The 15347-nt window shown below is 35.1% G+C and overlaps 1 protein-coding gene across 4 annotated transcripts in view; it reads right to left on the reverse strand.

Moving 5' to 3' along the window:
- The window catches only part of RNLS (renalase, FAD dependent amine oxidase), a 314882-nt gene that overhangs the window by 127658 nt on the left and 171877 nt on the right, over positions 1-15347 (reverse strand). The window lies entirely within an intron of this gene.

Raw genomic sequence — 15347 nt, forward strand, 5'->3', positions numbered from 1 at the left:
TGGATACAGGGCCCACCTGGATGATCCAGGTTAATCTCTCCATCTAAAGATCTTTAACTTAATCACATCTATAAAGACCTTTCCTTCCTCATAAGGTAACATTTACAAGTTCCAGAGAATAGAATTTAATATATTTGAGTGGCCCATTATTCACCTATGGGATTTCATAGGATTGGAAATTAGTAGTCTAGAAGATGGAGTCTCTTTAGCATGATGTACAGGAATCCCTATTTTCCTTTGATCTCCCTTTGTAGCTTCATTTATTTCCTCCTTGGATTCTCTGGTCTAGTCACATTGAACATAATGCAATCTTTTGTGATACATCCATGCCCTTGTATATACTGTTCACTCCACTGAATATACTCTTTCCTCTTTGTCACACTTTCAATCTTTTGAGACCTTATTAATCACCTCTCTGTGAGTACTAGGAAGTGATATCTCTATCCTCTTTACTGTGTGCTGCTTCCATTTTGAAACATATCATATGACATCTTATGAATCTGTTTACATTCCTGGTTAATCTACTAGACTATATTTGTCAAATGCAGGGATAATATATTAACTTCCTTATGTATTAAGAACAGGGCTTGACATATAAAATACATGTATCTTGAATGAATGACTTAAGAGTTTATTATCGATGCGCCATTTTAAGTACCCAAGCAACAGGAACAGGCATTTATTAAATTCTACTTATTCAGGACTTTTGCTGCTTATGGAAAGGTCCTTGTTTCTCAATTTTGAGAGTTTTCAATGCCCCTATGTGACCTAGATTTGTTTAGAAGAATATCTTAACATTTTACAAATACAGATATGTAACTCAAATTCCTTAATGTACTATTCAATATAATTTATTGAATATTATTTCCTAGATATTATAATTTTTAAATAATATTCAGTTCTTCTGTCCTTTAATGAACATTTTAATTTTCCTTCAGAAAACAATAATTCAAATTGTATTGGATGTTGAATTCCAGGAGTTCTCCCAATTTCCCCCCTACTCACCCCTTTTACCATAACCTTATGGTTGCCATTGATTTGTAAGGTAAATTTCACCTTTAGGAAAGACACACTTCAGAGAAATGCACTTCTGATTATTCTGAGAAAAATCAATTGAAAAATCAATGTGACAAAAAAGAAAAATCAACATGCTTTCCATAAACCAGAAGTTATAAATTCTTTCTAAATACAGTAAACATATTCTTAGTAAATTAACCATAATAAATATTGAGGCAGGTCTTTATAACATATATGTTGAAATTCGGTCCTAGAAAATATTGGACTAGTTGAACAGAACTCAGTTACTCTTAGCATTCACAGTCTCAGAATGTCAAAATACTAAACACCAGAATAGAGTGTTCTAATTATTTATTGAAAATGAGTTTTTTAGTAAATTAAAAGTTAGTCAGAGACTTTCTTTTTCTGATGGTTCAAGATTTTGCATTGCCCAAGTATTAGAATTATCATGAGCAATTCTCTTGCAGTTCTACTGTAGGTTAAAAGTTATATGGCTAAGGCCTTGGAAATACCACACAAAATGATGTCTTATATCATCTTTTTGTCGTTGATTTGCTTATTTTTAAAAGATAATCTGGGGCAAAATTCTGGGCAGATACAGTATAGATGTACTTACATTCTATAAAAATAGAACAACTAGGATAGCAAAATCAAAGGCCTGCAGACAACATCTAAAGCAAAATGAGGTGACAGAATGTATGTGCATAAATCATATATGGCTGCTGAATTGGGAGGGTGTTTTGCCTAATCCAACTATAGGTAGTGCACACTGTCTGTGACTCATTAAGGTCTGATGGTGCTAGATCAATCTGGGCCAGACAAATTCTTAGAACCGATTAACCAAAGCCCCCTAACAAGACAGGATCCTATTCCACACTATGGAGAAACTCCTGGGAAGAGAATCCAAATTGAATAGGACTGGAGCAATAAGATACAGAAAAGAGAGGGCCTAGTTAAAAATGGGGTAGGAGCAGGGAAAGCACATTTCAAAGAATGAGGATTCTTTTTATCATGCCTTTCAAAAGAGGGAGCTCTAGAGTTCTGAATCAAAAAAATTTATTCTTGCCCGCACCTCCCTTCTCACAGTAAAGGAACACTTATTCACTAAAAAACCAACTGAGCAGCAGAATAAAACTGTCCATACAAAGGCATTATAAGACAAAATAGAAAGGGCAGAATAACTTCTCTACAGATGATGAAAGTATGCCAGAGAGACACATATGGGAGTTCCAGAAGAAGAAAATCAGAGCAATGAAACAGAACAAATACTAAACTTGTTTTTTAAAAGAAATATGATTGATATTACACATTGAAAGAGTGTATCACGTCTCCGGAAAAAAAAAAACAATAACAGCCATTGCTGAGACATACTCTAACAAAACTAGGAGACTGTAATAGTTATACAGCTAAAAGTTTCTTTTATATAATACTAATAAATCATTGGGGTTTCCAGGCAAAAATACCAAGTCATTTATAACGAAAAGAAACTCAGATTATTATCAAACTTTTTGACAGCAACATTTTATGCAGAAGACAATGTAGTGTAAGCCAGAGACTTTATATCTAGCCCAAATGATATTTAAGTAAAAAAGATGACATTCTATTTTATAGAATGTTCTAGAAAATTCTATCTTATAGAATGTTCCTGAGTTCCTGCACCGTTACTGAGTAATCTCTAAAAGTACAAGCTATAGACAAGCAGTTACGAATGAGATATTGACAAAAGTACTGACAAGTGGGCAATTAGTTAACAAGTGGAATGTTCTTTAGAAATATTCTAGCGAATAAAGTAAAATATATTTTTTGCAATTCCTAATGAATTAACAGACCTCAGCAATAGTTAATAACAGCTTATCTCCTGATAGAAGAATACAATACTATAAAGTAGTCTCTCACGCCCCCCAATGAATCTGATCAAGCCTCTAGACGTAACCATCAATTTATAGGAAATACAAGAATCAGATGAATGTTAAGTGACATCATGGGGACATTTTCAGCAAAATGCAGACCACAGAAACCATACAGGGCAAAAATAATCCCTGGTTTCTTCAACAAAAGATTACAAGGGGAAAAATGAGAAAAAAACCTGTAGATTAAAAGAGATTTAAGAAACATATAAGTTAATTACTTATATTGCAATTGTATTTCTATTACAAAACCTTATTTTGATCTTGATCAAACATACAAACTTATACATACATGTGCACATATGAAGATCAAAGAAATATGAATATTGGCTGGCTATTTGATATTAATTATGTGATGGTGTACATGTTAAATAGAAATTACTGTTAATATTTGTGCCTGTGATAACTTTTGTTATGGTTTAAAACAAGTACCTTTATCTTGGAGAAATATACACGGAAATATTTACAGATGAAATAATATGATGCCTGAAATTTCCATCAAATAATTTTGGGTCACATTGGGATTATAGATAAAACAAGGTTGACTGTATGTTGACAATTGCTAAATCTAGATTCAATATTCTGTAATCTCTATATTTGCACACACTTGAAGATTTATATAATAAGTTTTAAAATAAAAGACAATTTAGTGGGAAGGACCTATTTTAATTAATTAAAGGATTCTTGTAGCTTTTTTTTTCCTGGCTAACTAAAATACATAAATTTGTCTAGTTTAATATAGGATGGGCTGTGCCTGGGGGCTTCACCTGTAATCCAGGCACTTTGCAAGGCCGATGCAGGAGGATCACTTGAGCTCAGGAGTTTGAGACCATCCTGGGCAATATAGGGAGACCCTATCTCTACAAAATAAAAAATAAAAAAAAATTAGTTGTGTGTGGTGGTGCATGCCTATAAGACCCAGTTATTTGGAAAGCTGAGGCGGTAGAATCACTTAAGCCAAGGAGTTCAAGGTTACAGTGAGCTATGATCACACCAATGAACTCCAGCCTCGGCAACAGAGCAAGGCCTTGCCTACAGAAAACAAAAAAGGACAAAAAAAAAAAAAAAGGAAGTCTAGTTCTATAATCCATACTATTTATTGATAAGATTGTGGAATTTACAATAAAAGCAGTTTTCCGTTAAATTCCTTTAAACTTCTAATTTCCATATCATTTTCATCGGCAATCCTAGCTTGTTAACTTTGTTATTACACATGAGGTATGGTTGAAAGGCTTCAGTGTATTGTAGAAAGTGCATGCAACTGAGAATCAGTTGACCTTGGTTTCAATCCTGCCTCTGTTCCCAAGAATCTTTGTGACCTGGGACAAATTGTTTAATCATTCTAAGGCTGTTTCATCATCTGGAAAATGAAAGAGTTCTCTAACCCTTCTCTACAATTCAGATATTACCACCTCTAAGGTGTTTTTTCTCCCCCAGACATTTTATTCTGCTGAAAAAGTACTATGGGATTTTCCTAACGTCAAATAGGTAGAAGTTTAAAATGAGGTCTAAACCCCTAAGTCATAGGCCAAGTGACAATAGAACAGTAATGTATCCAGGAAACATAATTTTAAGTTAGAAGATGAGGAAAACATGGCTTAAGTTTGACGGGAAAGGTCTAAATATAAGAATGGATCCTAAACTTATGAGGAAGTAGCAAAATAATGCTACTGTGGAAAAATGAAGCTTGGTAACACAAGATGAATAAAGAACTGCAGCAAAGAGAAACCAGGAGGTTACCCAGACACTTCACTTAGCACTTCCCAAATTCTACCTCGTTTATTCTTAGGTATTAAGTGAAATACAGTGTACTTGGGAATGGCAGGCATGAACCTGTCAAAAGGGTCACAAAATAGGCAAAGCTAAGGCAACTAAGATCACTTGGCCCAGGGAATGCTGAAGTGGAGGGGAACTACAAAAACAATTCTTCGAATTGGCAAATAAATATTCTCCAGATGAAGATAAGGAGCTGTTTTAGTCAGCTGGGTAGTATCTGGGCTTATATTACAGAAGAGAGAATTATAGTTAGGCTTAGGAAAAACTTCCTGGCACCTGGCAATTGGAAATGTTCCTTCTCTGGGGATCTTTAAGCACAGGGCTGAATACTGCCTTGAGATGATTTTAGTGTAGCCTTCTTGAAGTTGTGAGGATAACCAAATGTTGCATATCTAGTGATTTACATTCAAATCTCATAGACGTGGGTAAAACTAATTGGTTTGGTGCAGATACAATTCTGGCAGATACAATTCTGGCAGATACAATTTGGGCAGATGTAGATCAAACCTCGTTTCCTTCTCTGATTATTTCAATTTCCTACTCCCCTGAACTATCATAATTATCAAGATCGTTTCTTAGGTCTATCAGTAATTGTTTTATAAATTTGGGAGCTCCAGTGTTAGGTGCATATATGTTTAGGACTGTGATATTTTCCTGTTGGACAAGGCCTTTTACCATTATATAATGTCCGTCTTTGTCTCTTTTAACTGCTGTTGCTTTAAAGTTTCTTTTGTCTGATATAAGAATAGCTACTCCTGCTTGCTTTTGGTGTCCTTTTGCATGAAATGCCTTTTTCCAACCCTTTACTTTAAGTTTTTGTGAGTCCTTATGTGTTAGCTGAGTCTCTTGAAGGTAGCAGATGGTTGTTTGGTGAGTTCTTACCCATTCTGCTGTTCTGTATCTTTTAAGTGGAGCATTTAGGCCATTTACATTCAATGTTAGTATTGAAATGTGAGGTACCATTGCATTCATCATGCTCTTTATTGCCTGTGTGCTTTGGGTTTTTTTTGTTTTGTTTTTTTGTTCTTGCTTTTTAACTTGTATTTTTGATTTATAGGTCCTGTGTGATTTATACTTTAAAGAGGTTCTGTTTTGATGCATTTCCAGGACTTGTTTTAAGATTTAGAGCTCCTTTTAGCAGTTCTTGTAGTGGTGGCTTGTTAATGGCAAATTATCTCAGCATTTGCTTGTCTGAAAAATACCTCATCTTTCCTTCATATATGATGCTTAGTTTCGCTGGATACAAAATTCTTGGCTGATAATTGTTTTGTTTGAGGACGCTGAAGATAGGGCCCCAATCCCTTCTAGCTTGTAGGGTTTTTGCTGAGAAATCTGCTGTTAATCTGATAGATTTTCCTGTAAAGGTTACTTGGTGCTTCTGTCTCATAGCTCTTAAAATTCTTTCCTTTGTCTTAACTTTGGATAACCTAATGACAATGTGCCTAGGCGAAGATATTTTTGCGATTAATTTCCTGGATGTTCTTTGTGCTTCTTGTATTTGGATGTCTAGATCTCTAGCAAGGCTGGGGAATTTTTCCTCGATTACCCCCCCAAATATGTTTTCTAAGTTTTAGAATTCTCTTCTTCCTCAGGAACATTGATTATTCCTAGGTTTGGTTGTTTAACATAAACCCAGACTTCTCAGAGGCTTTGTTCATATTTTCTTATTCTTTTTTCTTTGTCTTTCTTGGATTGGGATAATTCGAAGACCTTGTCTGTGAGTTCTGAACTTCTTTCTTCTACTTGTTCAATGCTATTGCTGAGACTTTCCAGAGCATTTCACATTTCCAAAAATGTGACCAAAGTTTCCTGATGTGGTGATCAGGGAACACTTCTACGCTGCTGGAGGGAATGTAAACTAGTACAGCTGCTATGGAAAACAGTGTGGAGACTCCTTAAAGAACTAAAAGTAGAACTACCATTTGATCCAGCAATCCCACTACTGGGTATCTACCCAGAGGAAAAGAAGTCATTATTCAAAAAAGACACTTGCACACGCATGTTTATAGCAGCACAATTCACAATTGCAAAATTGTGAAACCAACCCAAATCCCCATCAATCAACAAGTGGATAAAGAAACTGTGGTATATGATGAAATACTACACAGCCATAAAAAGGAATGAATTAACAGCATCTGCAGTGACCTGGATGAGATTGGAGACTATTATTCTAAGTGAAGTAACTCAGGAATGGAAAACCAAACATCGCATGTTCTCACTGATATGTGGGAGCTAAGCTATAAGGACGCAAAGGCATAAGAATGATACAATGGACTTTGGGGACTTGGGGAGACGAATGGGAGGAGGATGAGGGATAAAAGACTACAAATATGGTGCAGTGTACACTGCTCAGATGATAGGTGCATCAAAATCTCACAAATCACCACTAAAGAACTTACTCATGTAACCAAATACCTCCTGAATCCCAATAACTTATGGAAAAAAAATAGTCAACATCAAAAACTTCTTAAACTCTGTGTGCATGTGGAATATGCCAGCCCACTACCAATGAAAAGAACCTAATATCTATCCTTTTGAGTATCTAGTCCCTCTCCTCATGAAAAAAATGCAACATTTATTGTTTTTGTTGCTAGTTTGGTTTGGTTTGTGATTCATTTTTCTATGGCCATGCTCTCTTAGATTCCTTTATGATGAGAGGGTAAGAAAAACGTGGTTATACATGGATTGATGTGATAGGAGAAATTTAATAAATTAAATTAATAAAAAAATTAACAATAGTATAAAGAAAGAGAAGGGAGTGAGAATTAAGGTAACTGTAATTATCATGAGAAAAAAAGGGAGGGAAAATAGCAGAAATGAAGAAAGGACAACTCTAACTCCTTCAGTAGGTCAAGAAATACTTACTAGTACCAGGAGTAAAAGGGTAAATAAAACAGTCATAGTTCTACCCCTTGTGGTACCTACTGCTGCCCTACTACAGTTGCTGGCCTAACCTAGGGAATCACAATTGTCAGAGCTAAAAACAATAGCCGGTCCCTGCTTTGAAAGTTATTATTAGGGCACTCTGATTTCATTATTAGTATTTGCTCTGTAGCACATGGAAATCTCCTTGTGTGCAAAACATAAATGACACAGGTGACCTGACTTGCAAATTGGGTTAATATATAGCATAAAATGCTTCCATCTAAGGAAATAATTATGAATATAAACTTTGACTCTGCTGTCCTCTCTACTTTTGTGCTGGATTTTTAATGTATTTGTCTTTACCCCCACCTCCCACCCTCATTCCCAGTAGTGTGCTGATGAAAGATGAAAGAAAAAGCAAGTTCTTAAAGAGATAGGGCACATATTATATACATGCAATTATTAAATGTGTTTAAACTGCATATAGTTCTGCACCTCAACTAAGGATGTCTGGAAATTGTCCAAAATATAGTTTAAAAACATAATCATGGTAGCTTTATGTAGAGAAGAATTGTTCAATTGAATGTGAAAGCTTTTATTTTTCCATTTCCTTTTTATTTTCTTCCTTTTTTTGTTTCCTCTATAAGCATTATGCAATGAGATGAAACTTCTCTCTTTCCACATTTTAGACACTGAATAATACTGTTGCTATGGTCTGAATGTTGGTGTTCCTCCAAAATTCATATGTTAGAACCTAATACCAAATATGATAGTAGTAAGAGGTGATGCGTTTTGAGAAGAACCCTAATGAATAGGTTTAGTGCCCTAATGAAAAGAAGTCAAAAGGAGCTGCCTTGCCCTGACTGCCACATGAGGACACACCAAGAGAAAACCATCCTGCCTCAGCCTCCTGAAGTACTGAGGTTACAGGTGTAAGCCAATGCACCCGGCCAAAAATTTTTTTTCATAAACTACTCAGTCTAAGGTATCTTGTTACAGAAACCCAAATGAACTATTATCAATTTGGTGTTTTATATAATGCAATTTATTTATTTGGAATTTTTTTGGCATACTGTTTATTTTTTATAAACTTCTTTGTTTCAAAAATAATTTTTAGTAAATTATATTTCTCTATGAAAAGTCTGATTTGTTTTAATTGGGATTATGTTTTCTTAAATGATATGTTGAGAACAAAATCTTAGTGGAGACCTATTTCTGGAAATGCAATTTAAATAAATGGTAAAATATGATTACTATTAGCAAATTATATTTCTCTATGAAAAGTTTGATTTGTTTTAATTAGGAAAATGTTTTTAAAAATGATGTGTTGAGAACACAACCTTAGTGGAGACCCATTTCTGAAAATGTAATTTAAATAACTAGCAAAGTATGATTCGTTTTACAAAAAATGTTACTTTATACCAAATTATGTTAAGGAAATTATTTACTGTTTAAAATTTTTTCACACAGATGATGTAGATGAGAACAGATAAAAATCTATACACAATATCCTTTAGTCATTAGTTGAATGTGCACCGAAGCCACCATTTTCAATCAGAGGGATCACAAATTACTTCTCAGTTTCAGGTATTTTATATGAATATTTTCACAGTAATGCAATGAGAAAGTTAATTTAATTAGCCTTATTTACCATTTGGGATACAAAACTGAGAAAAGAACATGTGCAAAAACACACATCTAAAAGCATTAAACATGCATTTCTCCACCTTGTGCCATAAGAACAAAGCATATGCGCTAATATTAGATGAATCATGATTCCTTTCTTACTTCTGCAAGATCTGTCACATATATGAATCATTAATTTCAGTTTCAAATGATTTAAATAGAACTCAGAAAGATTCTGTGAGTCATGAGAGTCTCTAACTTAGTGATTTTACATCTTATCTCCATTTTCCTACAAGAAAACTGTTCTAGATTGCAGTCCATTTCCCCCATATTTGAAAATGTATGTTAGTTAAGATTTTCAAAGGATTATATAAAATAGTGGAGCCAAATAACTCACTTACTGTGCACATAAAATGCCAGTCATTAATTTTCTAAACATATCTGGTGGTGAGTAAGAAACTTCTGTCCATTAGTTATTGGAAAAAATTAATGGCAGAGATGAAATTCATTTCTGATGACTGGCAACTTTTGTTTTAAAATCTTTTTATTTTTCGTTTTTTAAGAGAAATTGCCTTTAAGTTTGTCAGCCTAGCAGCTCTGTGTTGCATATAATAAAGAGGAGGTTTTATTTGTTTTAATATTCATTGTCAATATCAAAGGTCAGGAAACTTTATCTGTAAAGTGTCAGACAGCAAATATTTTAGGCATTGTGGGACATACAGTGTCCATTGCAACTACTCAACTCTGACATTAGATCATGAAAGCAGCCACAGACAATGTGTAAATGAATGCGTGGCTGTGTTCAGCAAAACTTTACTTACAAAAGCAAGCAACAGGCTGGATTTGGCCCACTCAGCTGTAGTTGACAACTTTTGATCTATATTAGGACAATACTCACAAAACAGTAGAGAATATAGGAAACGTTCTATGCCAAGTTTAACAAAGAATAAAAGTTCAAAGACCTTTTAAATAAATTTTTAAAAATATTCATAGTTTTATTATTCAAATGAATTCAGAGAATTTGAAATTTTGACCATAATTTAATATCAGAGTTAATGATTTTTACCATATAATTGTTTTCTTTATTATACCTCACTTTATTCTTATTTTCATTGTAACTTCAGAAAATAAAACTTGATTTTGGACCATACCAGTATAAAAGCCCCAAAGAGTTAAATTTATAAATTATCAGTGTACTCTCTTGACATTTTGTTACTAAGTTCAGACAAGAAAGGTGCTGTAACAACTGTGGTGAGATAATAATTTCAGTTCCAGGGAATCACAAAATGAACTTGTCCCCATAAAAATATGATGAGTTACTGATTATTCTAACTTTATTAAAACTCCAACCTTCCCTGGATTTCATCTCAATGATATAATGAGTTCTAAACATTTATCAACTGAGTTTGGAACCACGGAGATATTAGTGTAGATCTCATCTTTGTCATCTTGTGAAGCTGAGCAAATTACTTAACCCAAGTCAGTTTCTTCATCCATAAAACTAGGTGCTTGTATCTTCATTCAATACCCCCACTTACACTGTTGTTGTTAAGGAATAAATAAGAAATAAATTCACTAAGAAATAAATTCAGTGGTCAATGCTAAAATATAACAGTTTGAGACTTAACAGTACAACATCACTAGCTCTTTCTTGTGTATTGAGGTACTTCAAGAGAATCTTTAGAAGAGAGTTAAAGCCATGGAAATGCACATGGACACACATGATTTCAACATCATTCTCCTCTTGGTGCTGTTACATGGCTAGGCTCAGATTCCCTCCTCAAAGGAGGCTAAATTCTCATGATTCCACAGGACAAATCTATTTCCTGTAACGGCCTTTGCTATTTCTCATCTCAGCCAACGAGCGCTACAGGAGTTGGTCACTGCACAGTCAATTAGCCAGCCGCGTGGCAATCCTGTGGCCTCATCTCACTGTGTGCCCCAAATAATTTACATGTGAGCATTTGATTATTGCTCCATGTTCTAGAACTTAAATATGCCCCTATATATTTATTTGCTTTTGAAAAAGTAGAAACTGTTTCCTCAGCGGACCACAGAAAAAAACACATATGTTGTACACATGTTTGTTATTAGGCAGACTCTAACTCGGTTTCATACTGCCTTCATTATTGATTTTGCAAATCTTCCCCTTTACTCTTGGTTCATTCACTGTCACATTTGGACTGACTAAGCCCCATCTTCTGTTTTTTTTTTTTTCCACTTTTCCAATTCTGTTTTGTATGCCAAAGCACTAACACTCATACTTATGTAATTAGGCCAACAAACATGTATTGAACATACTAGGTTTCAGGCTCTATGAAAAGAACTGGGAGCAAACATACGGTCCCTCACGGAGAACATACCTAAATGGGAAGACAGATAAGCAGAACTAATGGTTAAAACATAATGTATGCATTAGATAATACTGAAGCACTTCAGAGTGAGATCTAACTCTGTCTGTTTTGGGAAGAAGTAAGAAGGGTATAATGGTGAGCTGAATCCTGAAGAACATACAGAAGTTTTCCAGGCAGAAAAGAGTGTTCCAAGTAGAACATGAGTCACATGCGATGACATGGAGGTGTGTGAGTGCACAGAGCAGTCTGGGAACTAGGATCATTCAACATGGCCATAGTAAAGGGCAAACGAAGCTTTTGTGGTTAATGTGGGCAGAGATGAGCCTGGGTCACATCATGTTTAGGAGTTTGAGCCGTTTATCTGACAGGTCACTGGATTCCACTGATGAATTTTAAGAAGGATGGTGATATGATCAGATTTGCATTTTGGAAAGCCCCTAGGTGGAGAGTAGAATGAAGCCATGAGAGATTGAAGGCAGGGGGGTCAGGTGAGAAGGCCACTGCAATAATTCAGAGAGGAGGGCCTCAAGTTATGGCAGTAGTAGTGCAGATAGAGAAAAGCGGAACCAAAATAGAACTCTTACATGGATCCTATTATTTTACTATGTGCTAGGTACCAGGCTTTAATTTCATAAAATCCTTAACAACAACAGTGTAAGCGGGGGTGTTGAATGAAGATAAAAGCACCTAGTTTTACGGATGAAGAAACTCACTGACTTGGGTTAAGTAATTTGCTCAGGTTCACAAGATGACAAAGATGAGATCTACACTAATATCTCTGTGCTTCCAAACTCAGTTGATAAATGTTTAGAACTCATTATATTATTGAGATGAAATCCAGGGAAGGTTAGAGTTTTAATAAAGTTAGAACAATCAATAATGTCAAGTGCTGCAACAAAAGTTGAAAAAAAAAATACCTGAGCAAAGTTCAAAGAATTAGGCAGTCATATATGGCGTCATAGGAAGGTAGTTTCCAAGTAGCCAGGAGGCTTGCAGACAGATGGCATAGGGAACAGAAATGAATGAGAGGTAAGATGATGTGTAAACCTTAAGACACTTAGCAATAATAAAAATAAAGTGATCCTAAATATTCTGTAGCTTCCCAATTGCTTTCTATAGATTGTGTCTCAAAATAGTGAACTACTCAAAGTAAAGGGTAGTTACCCCTGCCTAGAATAATATCTGGCAAATAGCAGATGCTCCCTAAATATTTGTTGAGTGAATAAACTTTCATCCTTAGCACTGACTCAGAAGAGAAACTAGAAATATTTAAAGCATATGTTTTGGACACAGATCTGTTGATGATGTCCAGCCCCAAAGGAAAAGTATCCATTCACTACTGTGTTTAAGGAATCTCTTATGCTCCCTTAGAAGTGGGAGAGAATGTCAGTAACAGGAAAATGTGAAGTCAGATTAACTGTCTGAGGTCATATAATGCATCAAGGTGGAGGTTGAGACAAAGGTTTCCTGGTTCCCACTCAAAAGCTTCCGGATACCTTTCTCCCATATCCTTCTGCTCCAGTGGTAAATGTCTTTTTCTTTCTTTGATCTTTTCTTATGCTCTGCTCTTCACTAATCTTGATCTTATGTCCCAGCTCTGTTAATAGCTTTTGCTGGCCTGCAGCTTCTTTCATTTATCCCATGTGCAAATTGGAACTTAATTCCCAACATTACTTGACATGCATCCATTCACTTATTCTACAAATATTAAGTGCCTTTGTGCTAACAACATTGCTTCTGGCACTGTGAAAATAGCAAAGGGCAGCGTGTTTCCCTCTTTCATAAAGCTAAGTCTACTTTTAAGGATTTCTCACCTACTTGGTATTATACCTACTGGATTTTACATCAACTGGATCTTACATCATCCCTGCTTTGTGTTTGTGGTCTTCCTCCAGGTAGCTGACCAAATGCTCACTGTTCTATTTGTAGCTAGGCCCAAACTATTAAGCATCACTGAGGTGAAACAATGAGGGTTGTATTTTCCACTTAATTTTAAAGGCCTCTTCCTTCCTCTTTCAGATATCTCTTTTCTATGCTTCAGTGGTTTTTTGGTTGACAGACAGGATTTGTTTTCATAGTCTCCAATCCTTCTGCTCAGAAATGTTTCAATTTATGAGTGGATCTGCCCTATTTTATTCCCTATTCCTTTTGAGGGCAGTGAAGAAGTTTTCCTATGTCAATACTTCCTACTCATCATTTGAGTATAATAGGTAAACTACTGAGAACCTGGACCTTATTTTGTTCCTCTAATTTTATATTTTGTACCAAAAATAAACAGCCTTCACAATCACATCTGTACCAAAATTAAATACATGGGAAACACTTTCTATCTGAAGGTATTAATATAAATATCATGTCATTTTCTTATTTAGGTTGTTTCTGTGTATACATACTTTCCATTTTAAAGACATTTCAGGAAGTTTTTGTTTGTTTATTTTTTGACACCTCTTCACCATGAAGCAAATATTCTGAATCTATGTGGTCTTCTGTTAACCTGTCTTTAGAGACTGTATCATTACCATTGCAAGAGTATAATAAAAACAGGCTTTCCGTGAGCATAAGAAAAAAAGTGGTAAAAAAAAGTCCTAGAGTTTACGAAACATGAGAGATTAGGAAATTTGAATGGCTTAATTTTAGGGATGAGGAAACTAGCTTGGAAGGATGAGGCTGTTATTTAAAGATTGGTGTTAGGGGATAGTTTCCATTTCTTTTCTTTACAACTGCTCACATGATGGGATCTTATTGTAGTATCTCTATGTGTGTGTATATATACCTCTTATCAGATTCTTGAAGAAGATTAAAAACTACTATTTGAGACTATTGATTTTAGAGTTCAGCTTGGACTATGATGCCCTCTTATGTGAAATCTGAAAATATATTTATGGATTTTGCTCACTGTGTGCATGGAAAAATTGCAAAAGCAGAAAGGCCCTTTTGAAATTAACAATCAAATGTGGCCACTGGCAACCTTTTGGAGCATTTTCATTCTTATTTGAATAATATATAAGATGGGAGTTAGAAGTATTGTTAGTATTGAGAAAATTTTCTTGCTCCAGAAATGGTCTGTTCAATCAACCTGCCCATTAGGGATTCATTTAGTTAACCAAAATTGTCTTTTAAATTGATTATAATTTGTTCACCAGATTGATTCTGTGCCTCTCACATCTACTGCAATGAATAAATAGAAGTTTGGTCTTGGTCAGGGAGGAATTCTTTTGAGAAGGGCATTCAGGAAGTCAGCCTGTGGTATCTAGAGCTCTGAGAAAGATGGGTAGAGAGAAGACTGAAAAGGTGCCCGAAAACTCTGGGTTTTGATGCTGCCTTCAACCAAAATACTGCTTATACTGAAAGAAAGCACACAGATACTGTATGTGTGAGCTCTTAGCAGACAATGCTCCTGGCATGTAGGATGGTCTTGCTTTGAACAAAGATACTCCAGGGTGTTGGAAAGGTAAAAGATTCACTGAGGATCAGGGTAAACATTCCTGAGCATATGGGCAAATGAACCTGAGAAAAGGTTTTGTGGAATGCTAAAATATTTATTTCTCCTTGCCTATAAACAATGTCAGCTCCTAACCTCTCCCCAAATAAACAATTGATGTTGGGAATAACTGGAGCTCATTAAGGTTAGGAAAGGTATATGGCATTTGAAAGAACTGGCATTCAAGAGTGCATTGAGGTTGTGTTTACTTCAAAAGATAGATTATTAATTTTGACTGAATTGGCTAGACTGATGATTTCTTATCCAAAACAAAATCTCAACCATCCCATTTATTAGACTGGTGCTTTTTTTAACGACTTT

Source organism: Pongo pygmaeus, chromosome 8 (genome assembly GCF_028885625.2).
Source record: "Pongo pygmaeus isolate AG05252 chromosome 8, NHGRI_mPonPyg2-v2.0_pri, whole genome shotgun sequence".
NCBI classification, from domain to species: Eukaryota; Metazoa; Chordata; class Mammalia; order Primates; family Hominidae; genus Pongo; species Pongo pygmaeus.